At 46.6% G+C, this 19531-nt stretch overlaps 1 protein-coding gene across 1 annotated transcript in view; it reads left to right on the forward strand.

Moving 5' to 3' along the window:
- LOC115312263 overlaps positions 1–19531 on the forward strand; it is a 55196-nt gene that overhangs the window by 14243 nt on the left and 21422 nt on the right. The gene's annotated exons all lie outside the window — the stretch shown is intronic.

The raw sequence follows: 19531 nt of genomic DNA on the forward strand, positions 1-19531 counted from the left end.
TTATATTAGGCGTGAAAATATAGTGAGCAACAACAAGTTTAGATGTAGTAAACAAAGCCAAACGTGCTAAAAATAAAGCGAAATTAAAATTTAGATAATAATTCCGGTAACCAACGATTATTCATTCATTCAACAATCTGGAAATTATGCCGAATCATAAAAAGTAGGCATCGAGAAATGCAATCATTGAGATTAATGATTTTTAAAATTAAAGCCAGCTCCAAGCCTGCTGTTATATTAAAAATATACATTTCTGCAGCTACTTTTGAATACATATATCGAGTAATAATCTTCACGGAGCGACAATTGTTTCCTACGTGAACTGCCGGTTGTTTTTATTTGAGTGTGTTTCTCATAACTATAGAGATATAATCAAACTGTCTACTCTGGAGAAACGCTCTTATCTGGTACAACAAAACTGCCCGAACAACGAAGATCGAAAATGAAATTAGACTGAGTTGGTAATGATGATTTCATGAGAAGACCCCGCGCACAAATGCCTACAGTACTTATATCTTAGTCTTCATCTTCTCCGCTCCGGTCTGCGCTGGGCTTTCCAACAACGTTCTAGAAAAAAACTATTCTCCTTTTTGCAGTTCTTACTATAAAATGGCAAAGCATAGAATTATTCGGTTCAGCTTTATCTCTTCCCGTTCAAAGTCCCGTGGCCACCTAGTTGCGTTCAGAATAGCAGCAAGGCAATAACGCTTCTTCGTGGCTGGGTACGGGAACGATGTTCAAAACTTCCATTCTTATTCGTATAATAATAGAATCGGGAAGCTCTTGTTTTCCCATAAAGAAGCCTTTATGTCTAGTTACCATTTCTTATCTCCATAACTCTGCTAACCGCTTAAATAGCATGGCAGGGCGGTTTGACACGTCCGTAGTTTTCTCTAGCAAATTTCGCCTAAAAGAACTTTGCAAAAACGTGAACAGCAATAGTGCTCCGAAATGTAGTTTCATCCAACATTCCAACCCGGCTGTCGCTTGCAAAGAGCACGTGGTGTACTCCATCCTGTTAACCTGTGGAGATAAGTACATTGGACATACTGGTAGATGCCTCAACACTCGCCTCTGGGAGCACTTCTTCGAAGTAACCAGAGCATCTGGTAACTCTCTTCACCATGTTGTGGAGCATAAATGTATTTCTTTGAGCTATGAGCCCCATTTCCATGCAACGAGAGTTATCGGGTAACAGAAGGACAGACTTGACAGAGAAATAATTGAGTCCATTCGGATGGACGGTCATGTCTTCAACTTTGCCTCGCCTTCCGATATGTTATCAAAGAGTGAAGTAGAGTTTTTGGGGCAATAGTAAGTCAGCTCACTTCAATTTTATAATTCTTCATTTTCGTTTACTATGTTTTATATTTATTTATTTCCTTCTTGTTATTTTCATTCTTTTTCTTTAAGAACGTTACCCTAACGGAAACGTTTCCTTAACACTTTCTTGATGTGCTTTTTTATCATTTTCCTTAATGCTCTTCTTTCTCCCGTGTTTCCTCTTCTTTTTTTTACAAAGGTTTTCTTCCATTTTTTAAAGCTTTCGGTTGTTAGGGAAGGGAAAAGCTGACGATTTGAGGGTGACATCATTAAAATTATTTTTCTATTTGAAAGAACTGTACTATTTGTTTTCGTCCCTACATGTTTTATTATTTTTTTTTTCAAATCAAGAAAACCGCGAGTGTAGTATTAACATTAACAGTTCGCACGGTGTATATTTGAGAAGAAAGTACAATAATAAAAACAAACAGCTAAATTATGCTTTTAGTTGTAAGGACTATATACATAGTCGAGCCATAATGTGACTTCAAGAATACCATATATGTGTCTTTTAGATGTATTTTAAATTCTTCAGTGAGCACCCACAAGCTCTTTTCAACTAAGCTACTGGTCAATCACACAAATAATGGAACCAAAAAGGGAGACGAGTAACCTAACAAGTAATTGCTGCCTAAGCTTAGCATGGCCCCCCAAAGACCAAACTATCCTCAGAGAACAATGGTGCAACACAAGTATCCGGGCATATCAAGGGCTCAGACTCTTCGCAAATTGAAGGCCAAAATACTGTACTGAAAGTTACAACATATTGTTCTTAAAAAAGCGCTTTCTCAGGCCACGAAGAGACACAAGATAATTGCAATACACAGCAATTACGAACTTCCTACTTAAGCTGAGAACCTCAAGAGAAGCAAAAAGTTGCGGAACTATCACACTCTTCAAGGATAGCAATCTAGGTCACAAAGTCCTGAGTATTTGATCGTCGAATTTGTTTTTGTGCTTAAAGACCTCTCGCCTTGGTGTTTTTACTTCGTTTTTTTTTTAATAAGTGACCTGTGGCCGTTTTACCTACAACTGATAAAAATAATGCGATGTATAATTAGACCGCCCTGGTTAAGGTATTGTACTATCCTGTAGTTAGCTTTCTTCTCCAGAGTTGGCGCAATTCATGAACTATATCCAACAGATTAATGGGGTTTGGTGAGCATGCCACGTCGCCATAAACATAAATAAACAAAGCAGCACGCGCGTCGGTATCTTGAGAGCCCGGCGCGAATAGTCGTCGCCTGCCAGAACTCGAACGGACCGTTTATGTCTTTCCTTAGCCCCCGAGGAGCCCAGCCAGGATTCACTCGGGTAACTTACTTAGCTTCTTTGTCCTGGCCATGGAGCCAGTTTCGTAATCCGGGCTGTGAGCTAAGCTTCCTGTGAAAGCTGTCGGCTACCGGGTAGCGTTTTCACAGTAAATCACCGGCCCCTCCGTCTATTTAGTATCTGCACCATGCCCATGTACTTCATAGTTCACCGGCACCCACGCACTCCGTAACATAACATAGGCCCGCGTGGGCGGGTTAGAACAAAATTGCGACGAGAATGGGAGAAATCATCACGTAGGTATTCTGTGCCTTTTGCTTTGTTCGAGTCGTTGGCGGCGGCCCGCGTCCTGGTTCAGTGGATGGAAACCGGCGCGTAACATATATTTTTGTTTGTCCAGCGGTAAACAGTGTCAATTTAGCTAGGGTTAGGAGATAGGCCTAAAGTTCGTTCCATTTCAAATTTCTGTCCAGGCCAACAAAGAGTTGAAGATGACTTCTTTCATTTTCTTCTTCCGTGACCATCCGCTCAACTGCGTTTCCACCGCCGGCCGTGTTTCTGGCAGTTCCCGGTCCGCCGATAGTGGATTCGCCGGCATGGAACCGGGCTCTTCTGATTTTTCTCGATGCTTCGGGGTTGAATATTGTAGAACCCCGTCGGAAAAAGGGTATCTTATTTTAATTACTAGCCACGGAAGCCTAACGCAATGTGGATGGACTCCAGCTATACAAGACGCTCCCTGCAGAGGGAACCGATGAGTTCCAGACTTTCCTAGAGGCCGTCGATAAACATTTTGAGTTTTTCAGTAGTGTTGCACTTGAGCACCAAAAACTACGCGCGTTGGTTCAACGTCCCAGACAGTCGGTCACTGAGTTTCTCGCTGAATTACGCCACCAGGGCTCGTTTCTCGCCTACGGAACAACACTCGACGAAAGACTGCGAGGTTTTCTTGGAGGATTTAGAATCTAGACGCGTTCAGGATCGCGTTCTTTAGAAGTGCATAGGCAGTGCGGTGCCGACTTTGTGCGAGCTTTTCAGCTAGTACAAGAGTATGAGCAGAGACCGAAAATGGCAGCGAGTTTTCAATGGCGAGAAAGGTCGCAAACCGCGGTTTCGATGGAAGTTCAGCAAGTCGTAAAACACCGAGCACCGAGCCACCAAGATGGCGTCCAGACGTCATGGTTTTCTCGGCACGTGCAAGATGACTTTTTCGGCATCCCTCCGTGGCCTCAACCTAGCTATTCTCGTTCTAGCCGCCGACATCTGGTCTCATGGCCCGGCTCCCGGCGCGGGTGTTCCAGCTTCGCAGTGGTCGTGATCCCGCTCCGCTTCCAACTGGCAGGGATGAAACCGACAACGCCTGCTTTTTCTGCGGACGTCGCCATCATGAGCGGGCTATTTGCCCGGCGTCCGAAGCCACATGCTCCCTGTGCGGGAATCTAGGACATTTTGCGGTGGTATGCCGCAGTCTACGCCCGCCGTCGGCGGTCTTCACCTACGATCGTCGACAATCATCTTTTCCGGTTCAGGGCCGAGGTTCTCGGTGAACCTTCGCTGACCGGCAGTCTCGAGGAGACAGGTCCAACCTGGTAGGCACGTTCGACCCGCTTCTGCCTCCGGACATGTAGCCGATCGTCCGTTTGCGGAGGATCCAGCGTCCGTGGAGACGACAGTGCGAGGAGAAGGCGATCTCGCTCGTCGTTGTATATTCATGGCCGAAATGACGGTAAATGGAACACCTCTTCATCTTCTTGTTGATAACGGTTCATTTGTATCAATTTTGAATAAACGCACGTTTAACGAAGTTAACAAGCATCACAAGATAGAGTTACATCCGCCGTCAAGGACCCTCGTTCACTCTATGCGAGACACCATACACGTGCTTGGATGTTTTGTGGGACAAGTAGTCTTTATGAACGACTGGGTAGCAATGGAATTTTATGTAATCCAGACGGGACGTTCATTACTCGACATCGACGTGGTTTGCGAATTGAAACGTGTGTTGAATGGCGCTAAATTAGAATGTCTGTATGCGAACGCAGCTCACGGAGGAGGAGCACCGCAGCGAGATGTAAGCGTCACGCCCAACCCGCGGTGACCCCCATTCACCGTGTCCTCCCGTCAAGCATCGCAGCTATCTGGTTCTCGACATACTGCGAGTCCCAGGTTTCCTTTAGCACCTGCTGATAATTACACATATCCTGCCTCGACGGTCCCGGCGGAGACCATACCTAAAGTCATCATGCACAAGTCAAGTCAGCAACGTCATCTTGAGAGTCAGGAACTACGCGGTCCACAAGACCATCCTGAGAGTCAAGCGCTCTATGGTACGCAATGTGACCCGGGTAATACAAGTCCATCGAAACGTCGTCCTACCACTGCTGGTTCTTCGAAACGAGACACCTCTAAGTTACCACCTGGGTTCACGCTAGGGTCTGGTGAAGAATCACACTCATAAGATCAAGGTGCGGCCTACAGTTACACCAGTTTAGTCAAAACTTGGTTGTCTCCCGATGAGGTTGAGAGAACGAGTTTCTGAAGAAATCTTCAAGTTGGAAAGCGAGGGCGTCATCGAACATGTTCAAGCTTCAGATTTGGTGTCGCCCATTGTTGTCGTTTGCAAGCCAGAGGGCAAGATCCGAATGTGTGAGGATCTACGAGCTCCGTATCAAGCCGTTGTCATCGATTCTTTTCCGCTTCCCTGCATCAACGAACTTTTGAGTTCTGGAAAAGAACTTGTTGTTGCGCTAGTTGGTGTTGACTGTATTGAACCATGGTTAAAAGCTCTAAAAAGGCGTACACAAGATAGAAGACAAACACTGTTATCTGCGTGGAGAGGCAGTGTTCTCTAAACTGGACTGGCGTCTGCCTAGCATCAGGTCCGTCTCGACCAGCTGAGTCGTGATATTACTTTTTGCATCACCCATGAAGGATTTTTCCGCTTTAAGCTAGTCTGTTTTGGACTAGCATCCGCACCCGCAGCTTTCCAATAGCTAATGTCAAAAATTTTAAGGGATGGTCGGGAGTCCAGTTCTACTTGGAAGGTGTTATTGCTTATAGATCCACTTTGAAAGAGCACGATGAAAACCTATGTCTCGTCTTGTCTCGAATTTCACAAGTGGGAATGAAGTTCAACCTTAAAAATGGTTTCCAAGTAAAAAAGCTCTCATTTTTGGGACACCATCTTTCCATAAAATGCTTAACACTCCGTTTATTCAAGGTAAATTAAATCCTAAATATTGCAACTCCCTCTGATCCAATCACGTTGAGAGTGTTTCTAGGGCTTTCAGAGTATAACAGCAAACTCATTCCACGTTGTTCCACAGTTGTAGAACAGATTCGTCGTCTCCTCTGTCAAGGAGTTCGTTTCAACTGATACCCGGAAGTCGAGGCCAGTTTTCAGGAGATAAAGGCTTCCAACAAACAGGTTCCAATGTTGTCCATGCTTGACACGAAGTCGCGTATCGTCGTGGTAACATAAGCTTCACAGTATGGTCTTGGCGATGTTGTCCAACAACAGTATAGAAATCAGCTTCGTCCTGTAGCCTTCGCGTCTTGCTCACTAACTGATGCAGAGCGAAGGTACTGGACTGGCGAAAGGGAAGCACTAGCATGTCTCTGGGCGTGTGAAAAGTGGCATGTCTATCTTTGGGAAGGTCTTTTGTGATCCATACGGACCATCCAACCGTTTGTTACGTTGCTTTCAAACAAGGATCTTTGAATCCGTCCTCTAAGAATCACCGGAAGGTCATCCAGACTTTTGAACTATAACTTCAAGATAGAGTTTCAGAAGGGTGCCACCAACGTCGTTGCTGACTCATTTTCAAGGTTGCCAGTGTTTTGACACTGAAGAGCACATAAGATTCGACGAGGAAGTTGTTTTCGTTGTCATGGTTCCATCGTCCAAAGAGGGTTTTCAGCAGGCCGCGGCCAACGACATAGTCCTGCCTAGAGTGATACGGTACACTAGACCCTTCTGGCCGTAAAATAGCAAAACAGACCTAGACCTACGACCTTACTACCAAGTCAGAGATCAGCTTTCTTTGTACGATAACATCCTGAACAAGGGAGAGAAGTTAGAGGTTCCTGTGCAGATCCGGGACAGGATAATTGAAGTAGCGCATGAAGTATGTCAAGGAATCACAAGAACCACGAGTGTGATCCGCGAACACTACTAGTGGCCGCTCATGAATATACAAATCAAGAGAAAGATAAAGAACTGTACTGCGTGTCGTTCTATTGACAAACCAGTGAAGACTCCACCGGCTCCTTTGCAGCCCGTCCATTTCCGAAGTCATCCCTGGGAAAAACTTGGGATCGACATTGTCGGCCCGATATCTTGGACTACCCAGTCAGACGTTGCTCATTGTCTTAATAGACTACCACTCCAAGTGGCCCGAAGTTCAAGCCACGTCTTCTGTGACTTCAGCGACTGTCATCAGTTTTCTGAAGAAGGTTTTTTCGCGCGAAAGGACTCCATGTCAGATTGTCTCTGACCAATGAATTCCATTTCATCTCTCGAGAGTTTCAAGATTTTCTACGTCAGAATGGTATCAAACACACGAGAACTTCATTATATTATCCTCAATGCAACGAACAGGTTGAAAGACTTAATTGTGTTCTGAAATCTTGTCTTCGGTTGGCTGTTGTGCACGGCCGTCAAGTTCAGAAGCCGTTCGGGACCACCTGGAACGTATTTTTGTACTGTGCATCCTGCAACAAGATTTGAACCGTCCCTTCTTCTACGTGGGAGAATTCACAGTTCTAAGCTTGACGTGCAGTGTATGCCGACAAGAGAAGCTCCTATTGACCTCCCAGAGAGACGAGCTCAACTTTAAGAAAAAGTCAACAGACCCTTGCGAGCAGCCTGCCCTATGCCTCACTCCGCAGGTGAGGGCGATAGACCTTTACTCCGCAGTGCCAGCCCTGGCCCTCGTTATTGGGGATAAAGGAGTAGTCCGCCCGGCCCGGCCCGGTATGGCTATTTAGATTGTTTCTCGTGGAGCGGCAACTCTCAACTGAAACGAAGGCCAGATTGCATGAAGGTTGTGACAAGTCTGTCTAGAATGAAATCACACCATTCTGTTTGGAAGGAGCTCAGAAAGCTACAGGCTACACGTTAGAGGCTCATTCAGCTGGTAGTACATTCGAATCGTCGTTTTCTTGTTCCCGTAAGTATTGCCCGTTTCTATTATCACTGTAATGTAGGAGTTATAGTTGGACATAGCTAGGCCGTATAATTACAGGTTTTAACCGACGCTCGAGCACGCTCGAGCTGTGCCTTTCATTTATTTGTCGAGGATAATAAGAAAAGGATATCTCGTGCATGACTTCAGCAATATAAACTTCATTGTTCACAAGCGGATCAAGGGAGTCCTATAGTTCACAAGTGGAGTACCTGCCGGGAAAGAGGCTTCCGCGAAAGCCTCAATATATTCTCTAGAGAGTTCTTTAGGTCACCAGCCCAGTTTGTCTAAAGAGGTCTGAGGAGCTTCCTAAGAAAGAGCTCGCAGAGCTCTTCGCTGTGGTACGGGTCTCTGCAGTCAGTACACCGCATCAGCGGGCAGTCCGTAAGGTGTGGAAACACAGCGCTCGAGAGGACCTTGCAAATCCGTCCACAACGATGAATCTCTGCCGACTGTAGAGCCCACTCGACAAAGGTGCAGACGAGCTTGCACAGCCAGACAGCTTCATGTCGTGGCTAGCAGAGTTCTCCTTATTCAGGGCTAAACACGAGCTGATAAGCTCAGTCTTGTGATGCATTTCCCTTAAGTTGCAGCTTGCATTCAGGACACGTCACCTGCACAGTTGAGCGGGTTCCACACATTAGGGCCTCCCTTGCTTTCACTCAGACATTTCTATTGCTTTGCTATGTTGAGTGTTTCAGTAAATTACTTTGAAAGTACGACAATATCTGCAAATAAAAATGGTCACCTTTTGTTCAGAAACAAACGTTAAGAAGCCAGCCATGTAAGTCAGTGGTACAAACTCAAGTTCGGAAGTCTACGTCTCTTTTTCTTTCTCATCCATCAGTGGCCATCGCCACAAAAGTGTAGAAACGCGCGAGAAAACGATCGAAAACGCAAACAACACACGGGAGCACAGGGCGACAATACGAAATTTCCTCCGCGCAAAGTGGTGCAAAGGGGGGGGGGGGGGGGGGGGGGCAAGCACGTTTTGCGGCCTTCTGCAACCGCTACAGCGCCTCGGTATCGGCGAAGCCAATCACGGGCAGATATTTTACCTGGGTCGCGGAGCAAGAACGCGTTGGCCGCCTCCTCTAGCTTTCTGCTCTCAAGACCACTCTCCGATATGCAGCGCCCCCACGGCAGATGGGAGAAGTTCTCCTCTCACGCGCGCTCTTTTGTTATCGGAAAAATTTGGCACGCCGCACCAATAGGGGGGGGGGGGGGGGTCGAGCGGCCGTGCAACAGGTATCACCATGATGAATGCTACTCGGATCACCGTAGAGCGGTACGACCCCTCTAAGGTTGCAATGTAAACTGCATAGTAGATGCAGTGAGCCACAACGTATACAAGCACAAATAGGACCTGCCATATATCAGCTAGCTGATGGTCGAAGATTAAACGCAGTGAAGCTCACGAAGTCAACATAACTGTCGCCGATGCAAGTTTCTGAGCATCGATACAAGTTCTTGAGCAAGACTGCTACGATGATGATGATGGTGGTATACTTTTGCCTCCTACGGTTCCTGCGGTTTTTGTACCTGTACATATCACTGGAACCACTTCAGCTCCTCCAGTGCGGGTCGGATGGTTCCACTGATCTCGCAGCGTCTGGCCTCTCGGTGAAATCCGGTTTCCCTGCTGCACGTACGATAGGTGCACCTCTCCATGCTGCGCTGGATTCTTCCAAGAAGCCATATTCTGCTGCTGCTCTACAGTGTCCTGCTACAGATTCCCCTGGTCTTTCCCTGGTTCCTCGGTGGACTTGGGGCGCTCCGAGGCGTCCGGCCACCCTGCTGGGACCTTGTATCCTCTTCCTGTTGGTGCTCATGGCTCGGGTCTCGCTGTAGACCACGGGCATTTAGAGGAGCCGGTCCACGCTACTGTGCCAGGGTCTCTGGTTCCTGTATCTACTCCCTGGCCGGTTCTGGTACCTGTAGCTGGTCCTTCGTCCGAACCTGAACAGTCGGTTCATGGTCAGACTGCCATTCCTGAACAACTGGCCGTTTCCGATCTGGCAGTTTTGCCAGAACCCCCGTGCGGAACTTATCAATTACCCATTGCCGAGGAGAAGTAGTCCTCTGGAGTCCCGCTCCAGCACACCATCACCTACGTCTCAGAAGAGTGTACTTTTTGCAAGTAGTGTGCAGCGTACAGTGATTTCTATCTAAATGTACTTCTTGCAAATTTATTCTGAAATTTATTTGTAAATAAATTTGTATATAAATTATAAAGAAAATAGAACATGAAGCACGTAATGATATACGTGTACCGCATTTATAAATTTATATATATATATATTTTTTTTATTTTTAGCTGAATATTTTTCGTCAGTGTGTTCCATTCGGCCCACGCGGGCCAATTCTATGTTACGGAGTGCATGGGTGCCGGTGAACTACAAAGCATATGGACATGGTGCAGATTCTACATCGCCGGAGGTGCGGGCGACATACTGTGAAACCGCCACATGGTAGCTGAGAGCAATCAAAGGTAGCTCAGCCCATGACCCTGATTACGAAACAGGCACCATGGCCAGGCCACAGAAGCTAAGTACCCCGAGTGTCGGTCTCAGGAGTGACCGGCGCGAGCTTGTCGTCGCTTGCTAGAACTCGAACGGAGCGGTTCCCTTTCCTTTGTTCCCGAGGAACCCAACCTGGGTTCACTCGGGGTGATTATCATTTGATAATTTTTTGATGTATATTATATGTATAATATATATATATATATATATATGTGTGTGTGTGTGTGTGTGTGTATGCGCGTGTGTATAAATAATTATATATATAAAATATAAATAAAAAAATAATAAATGAATGATATCGAAATTACTTTTTATTTATCTCTCTCTCTCTATATATATATATATATATATAATTAGTAATATTATATTTAAAAAAATGATACGAAAAACTAATAATAAATTCAAAATAATATAAAATAAAGACCTACTTTATTCAGAAACTTATTTGTAGATACATTTTTATATCAATTATAAAAAAATGGAGCACATAATGATATATGTGTACCGTAACATAACAAACAATGAAAGATAAATTTTAAGTACGAAGAAGTGTACACTGGAGGCATCATCCATGCCTTCACTGGAAGAGTCCATGGAAGGAGTCGCCACTGAATTTCGCACGCCACCTACAGTTTCCGAACCACCCACAGCCCCTCACCACCAGCGGCAAAAGGTCGACCAACGCGCCATTAAAGTCTTGAGAGCAAGTTTAAAGACTTTGTTATGTCCATCAATGATGGTGGCAATGACTCAGGCTCTGAGCTTAGTGACCATGAATCATTCATCATAGATTATAGATTTTTTAGATAGTTTAGGAATGTTTTTTTTTTGTAGATTGAATGTAGTACTTGAAACAAGGTATATGCACACGTTCTAAACATAGGTGTCCAGGTTCATGTTTCATGTTAGGAAATCCTTGCCCGAAGAACAAAATGTCCATCACTAACACATATGCTCAACGCCGACAGTACTAACAAACTAACTAACATCGCACATGTGCCCTGGACATTTGAATTGTAAAATAGATCATGTTCCGAAAATACTTTATTATCATACACATCCTTTGCTTTTCACTCATTGAAGGAAGAAAAGATAGGTGCATTTCGGAGATATGAACGTTCTGGGTGATTTAACTTCTGCCTCCATTTACTCTTATGATGTGAGGAACATTCCGGCGTCATCTGCATAAGGCTTTATTTTATGCAATGAACGTTTTTTCCACCAAGTGCAATTTTGTGCAGTGTGAATACTTTTCCAAGTTTTCGCTAAGTTTGTGAGAAAGTTTTGCAAATACTTTTTTTTGTCAAACTTCTCAGAGTGATAACCAGTCTTCCTACTTACGTTTTCCTTATTTCTTTAAAGGGAGGGAGAATGTAATATTCAGTAGTCAGTTTTCTTCTCCAGAGGTGGCGGCACTCATGACCCATCTCCAACGGTTGAATGGGTTTTTGATGATCAGGCCACATCGCCATCAGCATAAACAAACAAAGCATCACGCGCGTCGGTCTCACGAGAGACCGGCGCGAGCTGTCGTCGCCTGCCAGAACTCCAACGGAGCGGTTGTGTCTTTCCTTTGCCCCCGAGGAATTTAGCCAGGGTTCACTCGGGGTACTTAGCTTTTTTGGGTTGGCCATAGGGCCAGTTTCGTAATCAGGGTCATTGACTAAGCTTCCTGTGGATGATGTTGGCTTCGAGGTTGCATTTGCACAGTAAGTCACCGTCACCTCTTTATATGTAATATTTGCACCATGTCCATATCTTTTATGGTTCACCGGCACCCACGCACTCCGTAACATAACACAGGCCCGCGTAGGCGGGATAGAATACGTGTCAGATCGTAACCTTGACTGATATTTGAATGCTGATCAGAAGGACGATTTTAAACAGTGACCGTGCCCCAGTTTACTCGAGATTTACTCTATCTAAAATTAATTTAGTGCCGGGCCTAGGCGGACGAGTTGTGTTTCTGTCTGACAGCAGAATTCAGTAGGAAACTGACATTAGTCACTACGAACCCGTCTTGATACAACGGAAGGAAGAACGTCTTGTACTGATCACTTCTGAGTCTAGGAGGGTAGTAGGGAACGAGATAAAAAACTAAGAAAGGGAGCAAGGCTTTGCTCCCAAGCAGCACATAAACGTGAAGAAAACGTCGAAAGAACGTCGAAGACGTCTGTAACGTGACGTCGTAAAACGTCGAAGGTCCGGACGTTACCTTCCTTCGATGTCGATGAAACCTTTAAATGTCCGCGAGAAAAGGTGCACAGGAGGTCGAGGGGACGTTCCAAATGACGTTTGTTGAACGTCACATGCATGTCTCAGTGGGCCTTTGCGTCCTCCCTCGACGTTTATGATACGTGTGTTTATGACATCCGGACTACCAACGACGTTCACAGAACGTCGAGAAACCTTTCCAAATTACGTTCCCTAGCCGTCGTGGGAAAACGTTGTGTCCCCCCCCCCCACCAAAAAAAAGAAAAGTATTTTTTTAGTATTATTGCGAAGGAAAGCTGCTACCATATGCAAGTACGAAGGAAGTAACTAAAACACAGGTTTGGTACGAACTGTTTATTTGAGCATGTTCAGACACGAGATGCAATACGGAGCGCCTCCAAAAGACGTCCCTGGATGGGCCAGCCTCAAAGATATAAAAGAACAAACAAATTCACGTAAATAAGTGAACAAGAGATGATGTCACGCGGCGCGGAATGTTCCACCGCTTACCTCATTCTGCTTCTGATTAATGCGCTGACGCGCTTGCTTTAGCCGTCCCATTGCGCGTAGCTGGTACTCTCGCTGCGTGCACGGGAATAGTTTCAGAAGGGGGATCCCGTCCGCTGGGCGTTCTTAATTGGGATCGTCGGAGGCGTCTGAAGGGTCTTGATCGGAGACTGGACTTGACGCGCCGTTATGTGCACTGCCACTTGTTTTCTGGAGGGCGCCATTCATATCCTCACAGGCACCTTGATCCGAGCAGTAGTACGATTCAACGTGTGAAGCGTTATGGCCTTGAAAAAGGTCCTCGAGTCGTGACTGAATACGACGGCGTTTTTGGCGATCACAGACTTTTTCATGGGGGCGACTTGAACGACTCATACAATCGCAGCACTTATACTATATGCAGACTCGGGAAAAAAAAAATCACGGCGACATAGCAGCATGCCTCGTAGACCCGTAGACGTGACGGCCGGTGCTAGTGACTGGCTTTCGGAAAAAGCTGGACCGGGTCCCAGAGCTGCTCTCTCTGGGCCAATTCGAAGAACAGAACATCCAGTGAAATATTTTGGGAACGACTTTGAAAATACGTGCACCCGGAACTTAGGCTTGTCAATTGTTCGTCCGTCGCTATCTTCCCCCACTTTTCTCTCTCGCCCTCTTGTTGCCGAGTTTCCCGGCGTATCTTATGGGGTTCTATGGGGATGCCAGTGGCATCAACTCTGCCTACGTTTCCCCCTCTCTCTCGCGCCGTGCCGGCTGTTTTTTTTTTCTTTCTTTTTCGTTTTGTTTTTGTTTTCGGCACGTAGGTGCGGACTGGGCTTGAGCGGTTTTTGGACCGTCAATTCAATTCAATTCAATTCATTTATTTACTCCCATTTGTACATATGGGTGATGGAGACAGGAAAAAAAGCTGCAAAATGTGCAGCTTGCAAAATGTCATTTATTTATTCCCATTTGTACATATGGGTGACGGAGACAGGGAAAAATGCTGCAAAATGTCATCTGGGCCATTCAGGGGTTGCCATCATGAATGTCAATTTCCACAAACCGTTGAAAGTATCTACCGGATTTTGTCATTGCCGGGCATGTTATTATTTTTTTTTTAGTCAACTCCAAAAATGCGCAAGTATACAGTGAAGTTGTGCACTGATATAGTGTGTGCTGGCATGCGATTTTCGTTTGGGTACGTCACCAGTGGCAACGAAAGCCAGATCTGTACTTAGAGTCACGTGACAAGACTTTGCGCCCCGATCTACCGAAAGCGCTGAGGCGCTGGAAGTTGGTGTTATGGATGAACTGTAATGTTGATGCGAATTTTTTGGTTGTGCGCAGGTGAGCATGGGTTACAAAATACGAAAAAAAACATTGACGAACCTTAAAACAATCTCGGGTAGCCGCGGAGCAGTATGGATGCTCCTAGGAAAGGATGCAGGCCTGAAATCACCTGGAGAGGGGATAGTGTAGCGGCGCCCCTGAAGCGCGTGCCAGGGCCCAGGACCCATGAAAGACGACAGCGCGCGTGCAAAATGCAAGAATAGTACAATTTGATCCGTTCTAGACGCCATGGGCTTCGCAAATTAAACCGGTAACAATATTTTAAACAAAACAAAATTATAACAAGCACATGTAAAAGGAATAATATTTCCCAACATGCTTTCATGTTATTTTTTTCTTCCGTGTACATTGAGTTTTGTAAATGCCCTCTTTAGCGTCATCGACGTGCACTTGATAGCATTTTGAAACTCTCTCTCAAAAAACTCTCAAAAATTAAGTTTTCTTTGCGGCTCTTGAGCACTGTCACATTGACCACAGTGATTCTGCGGCTGGAGATTGAGCTGGAAAATCTAAAAACGTCGAACAAAACGTGAGTGGTCGACGTTGCCAGCACGTCTTGTATGACGTTTACGACATTTAGGTGTGAACGTGACGTCACTGAAACGTCACTGACGGGGCAATAATGCAACGTCACCCAGGACTTTATTTTAACTTTGAAGACATGTGAGTGTTCGACGTTGCTAAAACGTCTTATCGTGACGTCGTGGTGACGATGACAACGTTAAAGTTGAAACGTGACGTCGCCTGCACGTCACGGACAGGACGATAATGGGACGTCATTTATGAACATCAGTTCAACGTCAAAGAAACGTGAGCGTTGGACGTTGTGAGAACGTCGTGCATCGACGTCGTGGGAACGTTGACGACGTTTGAGTTGAAATACAACGTCGTCACAACGTCACTGATTGGACTCTAATGGAACGTTATATAAGGACGTCACCTCAACATCGAAAAAACGTGATCGAAGTCATGCGGGACGTCACGGACGTCCGGGACTTTTTCTCGACGTTTCCACGACGTTTTGTGCTGCCTGGGCTGCTCCGTTCGTCTCCGCTAAGGGGTGAAGAGAGAAAGTTTTGCGATACACGATTTAAAACGTTACACAGCATCAAAAAGACAGAAATCGTACATTGTATGTCAACTTGTAACATCTTGCACCGAATGTTTTCTGGTGCAACTAAGCATTAGACTACTCTACTAAAGACAACCAATTGAAATTCGAACGCGTTACCATATAGTGGACGCGTTCAGGTCATAAGGCATTAAGGAATATGGGTACCCCTTTGATACAGGCCCGCGTTTGATACGGGCACAGATGCGTTTATCCGTTTTATACCAGCACCCGTTTAATACCAGGAATCGCTCATACTGGCATTCGTCCGTTACAAGTACCCATTTAATACGGTACCCTTTAGCGCAAACCGTTCTTTAGCCGCAAATGGTACCATCTCAAAATCGTGAACCCAACTTATGCAATAAAGAGCCTTTGACGCTTTTTTCTGTATACAAAAATATTAGAATATGCGACGTACCTCTGACGCGAAGGAAGTCACCGCGCATCTCATAGGATTTGTCGTCGAGGACACAGAACACCTAGCAATCAGTCGCTGCTCAAATTTATGTCCATTCTCAGCAAGTGGTGAACACCGTGAAGAATACCCAGTCGCTCATAAGGTAATAGTTAAAGCACACGCACAAACGATACACGCTGACACCCGCTAAAATAAACAATGCAATCATCAAAAGCATCGTGAGGACTTGAAGTTAAAACTCAGGGTGCAAAATGGTGCATTAGGGGTGTGATTAAGACACGCAGCTTTAGATGAAATTGGAAACTTCAGGACTCGGCTGACAAACACTCACAGTCTCACTGCTGTCTTGGAGCTTTAGCTTTCTTCACGTTTGTTATTTCCCCTTTGTCTCCCGGGTGCTTCCCGTCCGGCCGCTAATTGCGCACCGTCGACCACGCATGTCGCCTTCGGGCTTTATCTCCGCATCGACTGCCTTTATCTTCCCTTCCTAAAAATTTTCTCAGGGCTACCGAGGCCGGGGCCAGCCGGTTTTGAAATTCCGGTGATGCCTCCGCCAGTTCCCGCCCCCTGTAGCAGTAGGTACGCGCACACACTCACGCACTGTTCATGTCCACCACGGCGCCTAACCACAAAATGAGGTCGTCACAAGTAGCTCGATGACTGCACTGAAGGGCTCCATCATTGAGAACTTGACGACCCTCCAAAAGCAAAAATCAACACAAAGTTGAAATGAATAAACAATTCTCTGTTATATGGTCTACAATACACAAGTTTAGTTCTTAGAACCAGTGTGCTGCGGTGAAATATGGCGTTATTTCGCTTTCAATGGTGGAGGTCTCAATGGTATAGGAGGTATTCACTGGACGCCATATTTGAGGGCGATGTTTATAATGCATGCTCAGAACGAGCTCACACTAATAGCCGGCTAAGACCGGCAACCTTGATGGTGCTAAATGCACGCTCCAAAAGGGCTGCGGAAGCTCGCCGTCAGCACGCGCTCAGTAGCAGCGTACACGGATATGGCCGCCAGTGAATAATCCCTATAAGGTGAATGGGGCGAGAAGGCCGAACGCGGAATTGGAGCCCCGCGGGAGATTACTTTACTCGCTATGGCAGGTTTCAATACTGGCTGCACCCGCTGTCCGCAATTCTCGAAAGTAAGCACATGGACGCAACCGAATGGAGGGACACAAGAGGCGTTCGCTGCTACGATAACATGCAATAAAAATGATGCTGAAATCGCTGCTCTCGCAAATCTAATTTTAGGCAAAATGCGCTGCCAATTAACACAGGGGTTTTCAACTCAGTGAAGAGTGGGAATAACAACCTCGCCACCGTCGGCATACAGTTGTCTCCGGAGAGGCAGTATATGTTCTCCCGGGCGTTGGTGGTTTCGTATGCAGCCACTACAGCCATCCTCGATCGCCATACGGTCCGCATACTGTTCGCTTTGCGTTCGCGAAACGAAGATCTTCACTATTGTGCAATGGGGAGGAAGCTGTTCTGAACCTTCCGACATTTTGTGCGTGACTTGGATACCTGTATTTGTATTAGCTTTAGAACGCGAGTTCCGTTTCAAAGTTACCGTAAGCTAGCAGACGACACGACAACCGGTATTACCCAGCTGCCTCGCGCGCACACTTTCCGAGTGATTTGGGAGATTCGCACGATAGTGCACGCGCTGCACCAAGCAGCACTTCTGCATGCACGGTGGACCGCGCCTTATGTCGTGCCCACCTCGTCCTCTGCCCGAGCAAGGGAAAGGGGACATATTCAGCTAACGAACGCAGCCAAAGAGCATGGCGGGAAACGCGCCGTGGCCTCACCAAACCAGTCTTGTCTTGTCCAAACCACGACAGTGCAAATAAAACGACTGCTACATGCACAAGTGCAACAAATGCTAACGCATTTAATAAAATAGTACAGTCAGAACGGAATGAAACCCGAACGCCGGAACGCGTGGTTATCGATAAAGGCTGCTCCACCTGGAGGGCTCCTGAGAACTTATGAAAATGCACCTGGGTGCGAGCGTGCGGGTTCTACTAAGATGTCCTAACCCCTGGCGCGGGTCGTCTAAGACTTCCGCCTTCCGCCGGTGGCGCGCTGTAAGCGCAGTCACTCGGGGTGCTTTTCTGTCGCCGCAGTGTCGCCCGGTTGACACCGGGCGGCCGCTTAACCTGGCTATAGCTCTTTGCGATAGGCCCTGCTTAGACAGGGTGATGAATTTATTCCGCTCCGGAATCGATACTCCGGGCATATCGGTGGTTACCAAAGAGAGCGTCAGCAAGCAATTACTCCCTTTTTAAGATTCAACTGATAACTTCGCACAAAAACATGGGCATTCCTCATAAAAACCGAGGCATCCGCGACGGTCTGTCGCAGCATTTTTTTTTTTTGTTTTTTCATAACGAGCATCGTCGTGCGAATAAACAAACTTTACTTTGCCGTTATGATGTTTCAATATTTTTCTGAAACCGCGCGTGGCACATTGTTCACCGGAGTCCAGGTGTGGTCCCGGTGACACGTCATCAAGCACTACGGGTCCTCTGTGCGCGAAATGTTTCAACTTTCATTTCGCCCTTGCGATACACAAAGCGATAATAAATGACAGCGCTGAAGAGATATCGCTGGGAATTCGATACACAAAGCGAGTGACAGTGCTTTTTGTAACGGATGTGACGGCGCTTACAGCGTGCCACCGGCGAAACGCGGAACTCCCTGACGCGCCGCGCAAAGGTCGAGCTCATCTTAGTAGGACCCGCTCCCTCGTGCCCCGGCGCGTTTTCATTAGTTATAAGGGGCCCTCCAGGTGGAGCAGCCTGTATCAACGGCCACGCGTTCCAGCGTTCGGGTTTTATTTCGTGCTGATTGTACATAATGGCTCACCATACAAACGGCCGCATCAGACGCTACAAGCCATCAGAGTTAATCCACAGCATCGCGAGAGTCAGTATGATCCTCATAAGGGCACAACAACGAGCGGGGCTCTTAGTAGCCTGACACCTTTACAGCGCTGGATTTGCTGAGATGCTCGTAGCGTCGGCTGCGGTTCATCGTAAGAAGAAACAGAGTGTGTACTTTGTTTCAGCTTCGGTCCGAGCGTGGCCGATGTCATGAGCAGAAGGGCCAATCAAACAGCGAAAGAGGCACACAGTCATGGCGTGCTCTCTGCAGTTCATATGGCCAGCCGGTATTCGCCGACTCTCTGTGCGCGCTCCTCCGTCGGCTGGTCCTATTAAGAGCAGAGAGCACGCCATGACGCTGAGCTTTTTGCGCTCTTTGATTGGCCCTTCGGCTCATAACATCGGCCGCGCTCGGACCGAAGCTGAAACGAAATATAGTACCAAGGGGCAACATAGCTTACCTTCTAGCACTTTTCTGGCAGCCTGTTTTGAGGTGGTCGGCAGAGCGCTCTGTCACACGTCCAAACGGCTACAAGCCCCAACGAAGAGTACCCGAGAGCAGGCCCGTACGCTCCCTCTCTCTCTTCCTCTCTCTCTCCCTCTCATACATGGCGGTAAAGCAGCGCTGTCACCGAACTTCTCCCGGTTCGCTTAAGCTGTTCACACGTTTCACCAAACAGATAAGCAGTTTCAAGCTGTTCGCCACACTAGTATGCGGTGTGAGCTGGTCCGCATAACGC

This window comes from Ixodes scapularis, unplaced genomic scaffold (genome assembly GCF_016920785.2).
Source record: "Ixodes scapularis isolate PalLabHiFi unplaced genomic scaffold, ASM1692078v2 PGA_scaffold4__175_contigs__length_147842914, whole genome shotgun sequence".
Lineage (NCBI taxonomy): Eukaryota > Metazoa > Arthropoda > Arachnida > Ixodida > Ixodidae > Ixodes > Ixodes scapularis.